The sequence below is a fragment of the Camelus ferus genome, unplaced genomic scaffold (genome assembly GCF_009834535.1).
Source record: "Camelus ferus isolate YT-003-E unplaced genomic scaffold, BCGSAC_Cfer_1.0 contig3845, whole genome shotgun sequence".
NCBI lineage: Eukaryota > Metazoa > Chordata > Mammalia > Artiodactyla > Camelidae > Camelus > Camelus ferus.
In genome coordinates this window covers 1-6,058 of record NW_022589121.1, presented here as the reverse complement: position 1 = coordinate 6,058, position 6,058 = coordinate 1, and the positions used below count along the sequence as shown (strand labels likewise).

General features: G+C 38.4%; 1 long non-coding RNA gene across 1 annotated transcript; it reads left to right on the top strand.

Annotated features, from left to right (window-relative positions):
* The first annotated feature begins 8 nt into the window (after nt 1-8).
* On the top strand, nt 9-6,039 carry LOC116662579. Its single transcript, XR_004318554.1, has 2 exons — nt 9-602; nt 1,148-6,039. It is a non-coding gene; the product is annotated as an uncharacterized LOC116662579 (long non-coding RNA).
* Nucleotides 6,040-6,058: the final 19 nt, after the last annotated feature.

The following is a 6,058-nucleotide window of genomic DNA, read 5'->3' as shown; positions in this document are numbered from 1 at the left end:
CAAGGCAGGACAGCACTGAGAATACACTATAACAAGGGGTGAGGCTGAAGCATCGTGTGCACCATGTAGACAAAGACAGACCATAGTAGAAGGACATAGATGGACACACTTGGGTTCATAATCTGAGAGAATGCAGATACATTACAAGTTATTTTAGATAAAGACAAGCACAGAACTTTTTGTTTCAGATTTTCTACAGTACTGAGAAAAAACAGAATCCACAGTGACACTTCTGTGCAAAGTTGAGAAAGTTACTTTTGAGACTGTTAAAAAAAAAAAAAACAGAAATAATCTGTAGACATAATATATGTTCCATAACTGTGTTTACATGATTTACCTCATTAAATGGAAAATATATTGTTAAAAAGAAGACATACATCAACCAGATTTATTTTGATTGTCTTCCTGTTAATCGTGGTTCACCATTTGTATTATAGGACTCATGAAGTAGTGACATATTCAGTGAAATCTACATATGGGATGTTCCATTTATGATACACATGTTGAGAAACTTGAGCTTTGGGTGTCACTGAACTCTTCAGCATGGAGTACTAATTACTAATTAAACTACTCTATTATGGAGTAAATTCAGAAGTTCCTTGGTGAGTAGCCAATTACATGGGACAGAAGCCATTGTTGAGGAAGTGACATTACTTAAAACCCTACATAGTAGAGGCAGGATGTGTGAGGATAAGTGTATCCTGAGGGGCAGGGGCAAGGTAGACAGGGAGGGAATGAGGTTTCCAGAGGGTTGAGGTGGATACTGGAGAATCAGTGAATAAACAAAGAATAGTAAATCTGAGTAATTTCAGAGAGGCTTCCATAGAGGTGGAGAGTGAAATACACATGTGTTAATCAGGGCCTCCTGGGTTTCAGGGTTGGGGGAATTGAGTAAGACTCTAAGTAGCATGGATTCATTAACATATAAAATTCAATGACTTTATTTACTTGTATGTAAATTAAGAGAATTCATATTTTCTATATAAGCAGCAGCATGTAAAGCCATATTAGTTCTGAATCTGGGAGAGGAGAAATGGTCTCTGTTTCTCTTAGAGCACAGTGCCAGGTGATGGTTAGGGGATTTGTGGCAGGTGAGCCTGGGTATTGTGGAAAATTAAAATGTCGTGGCTTCTTTCTCCTTTTTCAGTTGTGTTTTAGTGCTTGAACTTTTTGTAAATGAAAATCCAGAGACTGATGGAGGTTAGCTGTGATCCTGACAGAGCAATCACAAAGAAGCAAGTCCTTCCTCTTTCTCTGTTGCCAGTAGGTGAGCAGGCTTCTCCACAGGCCTGAATCTTCTCTATAAAACCAAGAAGTAATAAAAGATTTAAGGGGCTCTGGTTATGTTTCCCTAGGTCCCTGAGATGTTTTGTGGCCCAGAAATTGAATATTCTCCTTCCCAGTATTTGTGCTGTTGAAAGTCTTCACATTACACCAAAATGAGAGTGGCTGTCTTTGTCTCAGTCCCTTGGGCACAGGAGAAAGATGCCTCACTCACGGCTGATTGGCATCTGATGTGCATTAGTCATTTGGTGAACACAGTGGAGGGAGACTGAGGAAGCAGAGGCTCACTGTCTAGTTGTGCTGGTGTATGTGTCAGAATGAGGTCAGCTGAAAACAGCACAGGTGCAGGAGGCACAGAGGACAACAGCAGTGCTCCTGTGAGTGTGGAGCACGGAGGGTAGTGAGGGGTCAGCGATCAGACCTGAGTTCAGTGTCATAGTTTTGATTAGTAACTGCATCCTCTGAAAATGGCTGCCAATTTTAAATAAAATACTTATCTTCCCTCTTGTACAAATCCATCCAGTTTTCATTTTGTAAGTAAACTTCGTTCACATTTAAACACTGGAAAACAATGTAGAAATTATATTTTTTCCTTAAATATGGCTGTATGTTGAGAGAAACTGCAGTGGATAGAGCAGCACATAGGGTCCTGTGGAAATTTTTGAAGGACTGAAATACCTGAAACTTATTGGAAGATTCTGTTACTGTCAGACCAGTGGGAGTGAGTGTGACCCTGGGGAAGCAATGCTGAATGACCATCAAAGCCGAGAGGTAGAAAGAAATGGGAGACCTCAGGTCACTGGAGGGTCAGAATAGGGCCATCTTTCAGTGTAGAAGTCCCTGGAGCCACAGGCTTGTGATGCTGACTTTGTCCACATGTCTGGTAATGGACATCTGAGGTGTGTAGTTAGAGAATCTGCACCTGCTAACCCCAAGATCTGCATGAATCCTGTTCAGTCATGTGCAGGGCTGGACATTGCTTCTGAATTCTCTGTGATTGAAGTGAGTAATAGACATTCACAATTAATTCACTGATTTCTATACAGAACACTTTAAACATGACCTCAGTTTAAAAATCAATACTCCTAAGCACTTAGTAAAATGTTTCACATGAAAGGTGTCCTGTTGCATGTAGAGGTATAATTTGCCATTAGTCACAGTTAATAAGTCATAAATAACAGACATCTGCCTTGTGATGAGTCTAGTTTTATCTAAAAGTCTTAGGGAGAAGAAGTGAGTTATGCTTTCTCAAATTCAAATTTTATAATCAGCAGTTCTCTTGATTTTGCCTTTGACCCAGTGGTTTTTGAGATTGTGTTATTTAGTTTCCTCATATTTGTGGAGTTTTTTAATTTTGTGCTGTAATTGATTTCTCGTTTCATTTCATTGTGCAACAAAAGATTCTCGGTATGATGTCAGTCTTCTTCAATTTGTAAGGTCCCTTTTGTGACATAACATGTGATCTATCCTGGAAAATATTTTGTTTTCACTTGAAACAAGTGTGAATTATTCTGCAACTGGATGAAAAGTTCTGTGTATGTCTGTTAGGTCCATTTGTCTAAAGTGTTGTTTAGGTCCACTGGTTGTTTATTGATTTCTGTCTCAATGTTCTATCCACTGTTGAAAATCAGGTATAGAAATGCTTACTATTGTATTGCATTAAATTTCTCCTTTCACATCTGTCAATGTTTGCTTTACATATTTAGATGATCTGATATTAGATGTGTATAAATAATTGCAATTGTTATACCTTCCTAGTGAATTGACATGGTTATAATTACATAATACATTTTTTGTCCCATTTTTGGCTAAAAGTCACATTTGTCTGGGATAAGTATAATAGCCTCTCCTGCTTTGTTTTGGTCACCATTTTCATGGAATATCTTTTACCATCACTTTACTTTCAGCCTATGTGTGTCCTTAAATCTAAGATGAATTCTTGTAGACAACATATAGGTGGATCTTGGCTTTTTAATCCATTCAGCCACTATGTATCTTTTTATTAGGGGGTTTAGCCCATTTACAGCTAAAATAATGTTTGCTCAAGAATGACTTACTGTTGTCATTTTTGAACTGTTTTCTGTTTGTCTTGCAGTTTTTCTCTTTTTCTTTTCATGTCTTCTTTTGTGTTCCATTGTTTTTGGTATTAATATGTTTTTATTTCTTTTCTCTTTTTTTGTTCTCTACCACAGGTATATTCTTTGTGGTTACCGAGGGGCTTGTTTGCAATACGTGTTAGTTATAACAGCCTATTTTAAGTTGACAGCAACTTAATTTCACTTGCACATAAGAAGCCTCTATCTCTCCATTCATATTATATGCTACTGATATCACAGTTTACATACATCTACTTCTATTATGTATCTAGCAATCTAATTTAGTTATAGTTATTTTAAATCTTTCATCTTTTAACTTTTATAGTAGTATTAGTAGCAATTTGCTACCATCATTATAGTAATAGAGTATTCTGTTTTTCTGTATATATTTACCTTTACCATTAAGTTTCAGTTTGTCTTCTGCTCTTGTGTTGCTGTTTAGTATCCTTTTCTTCCAACTTGAAGACTTCCCTCTAACATTTCTTTTAAGAAAGTTCTTGCTAAATTCCTTTAGGCGTGGTTGTCTGAGAAATTCTTTCTCTGTCTCTTTTTCTTTTTTCTTTTTTCTTTTTTTTCCTTTTTTTTTCTTTTGTGGACAGGTGTAGTATTCTTAGTTGGCAGTTTTTCTTTACCTTGCAATATTTTGGCTTATGTTATCTCAGTCTTTTCTGGCCTCCAAAGTTTCTCCTGAAAATATCAAGTGGTAGTTTTATGGGAATTACCTTGTATTTATATAACAAGTTGATTTTTCTCTTGCTGCTTTCAACAGTCTCTATTTGTCTTGAACTTCTGACAATTTGATTATAGTGTCTTGGTGTGATTCACTTTGAATTCTCTTACTTGATGTCCTTTGGGGTTTCTGGACCTGGATGTCTGTTTTATTCCTCAGGTTTGGAACAAAATTCAGATATGATTTATCTCTATATATTTTCTGCTTCTTTCTGTCTTCCTCTTGGCCCTCCAATATTTTGTCTTTGGACTGATTGATGTTACATAATTCCTTTAAAGTATTTTCACATTATTTTATTTATTCCCCCCCCCCTTTTTTTTCATACATTACTCCTTTGACCTCAGAAAGAATCTTTAGGAACACTATTTTGAATTTTCTGTTGGGTATATCGCTTATCTCCATATCATACAGTCATTGTTTTTGGAGTGTATCTTTGTTTTCATTTTGGTTTTTTTTTTTTCCTTAGGGTATATTCATTATTTCTTCATTTTTCTTGACTCCATGTTAGTTTATTTGCCTTAGACCAAATAGCCTTCTCTCCCAATCTTCAGAGTCTTGCCTTACGTCAGAAATGTTTGGCACAAGTCAGCCCAGCCAGTTTCTAGGTGCCTCTCAAACCTTGTTCTTGCTCATAGTGCCTTTTTTAGGTGCTCCCAAGAGACTGAGGTACTGTCAGTGCCCCAGGAGAGGCAAATTAGAAGCCAGCCCTCAGGCAGCAATTGGACAAGCTGGGGCACTGCATGTGTAGCCTGACACTGTCTGTAGAGAAGGTAGGAGCTGGTTTCTATTGCTGGAGCAAGCTGGGGGGGTAGTTGTGGGAAAGCCTGCAGGGCCATGAGGAACTGCCACTTTGTTCTCTGCAGACTCCAGGAAACTAATGAGTGCTGGGCTCCATTTGCTCTAAGTGACATACAAGCTAGAGGACAGAGTCAGGCAGTAGCTGGAAAAGTCAGGGTGCTGGATGTGCAGTCAGACTCCTTCCAGGGAGAAGCTGGGCCGTGGTAGTTTTTGCTGGGTCAAGTGAGGGGCAGAAGCTGCAGGGATTACCCCCCTGCCAGCTCAAGCTCACAGAGGGCCCTGCCAGCTTCCAGGGAGAGGAGTGAGTTAGAATGTAGACTTTGGACAGCAGCTGGGAGGGTCAGCCCATGAGATAGATGTGCAGTCTAGCTCCTTCCAGAGAGAAGCTGGAAGTTGATTTTTATTTCCAGCTCAGTCTACACTAAGCCATAGGAATATCTGCTGGAAGAAAAACATCTTGAAAACTGAAAACATTCACGGTTTCACCAGAGCAGAAAGATCACTCTGATTCCAAGACAAAATAGTGAGACTCTTTTGTTGCCAGTGCAGAGAGAACTGAGAGCAAAGACAGAGTTAAGAATGCTCAGTGATTTCAACTAGAAAGGAACTAGATGACTCCACAGTTGATTGAACTATATTTTTTTGTCAAAAGCAATCCAATAAATGTTAGCTCCACCAGAGAAATCTAAGTTCTATGTAGAAAAGGGAAATATCTGCTCTTTCTACTATGTTATTTTAATTTGCACAGCTTAATGCTTACAGTATTACACTTACTTAGTAAATCTTTAATCCACTTACTCATTCATGCAAGAAATAATCACTGACTTTCCAGCACTGTTTTGTGTCTTAGAGATTGAATACAAGAAAGAACTGAGTACAAGAATCATGATCAGGAAGGCACCAGTGTAGTGATGGACAAACTAGATGTAAACACCTTCAGACAGCTGCCGTGGCTTTGACCAGACATGAATGGGGGCTGATTGAGGTCTGAGGTATGTGGAAGCTTGTCTGGATACTTAAGTAAAGAAGTCTTTGTTGACAGACTCACTGAGACCAGATGGCTGAAGTTTTCTAGCAGCACATCTCTGAAGAATTTTCTCTGGGATGAATCCACAAAAGCCTGTAATTCTTGATGGAAATCCACACCACT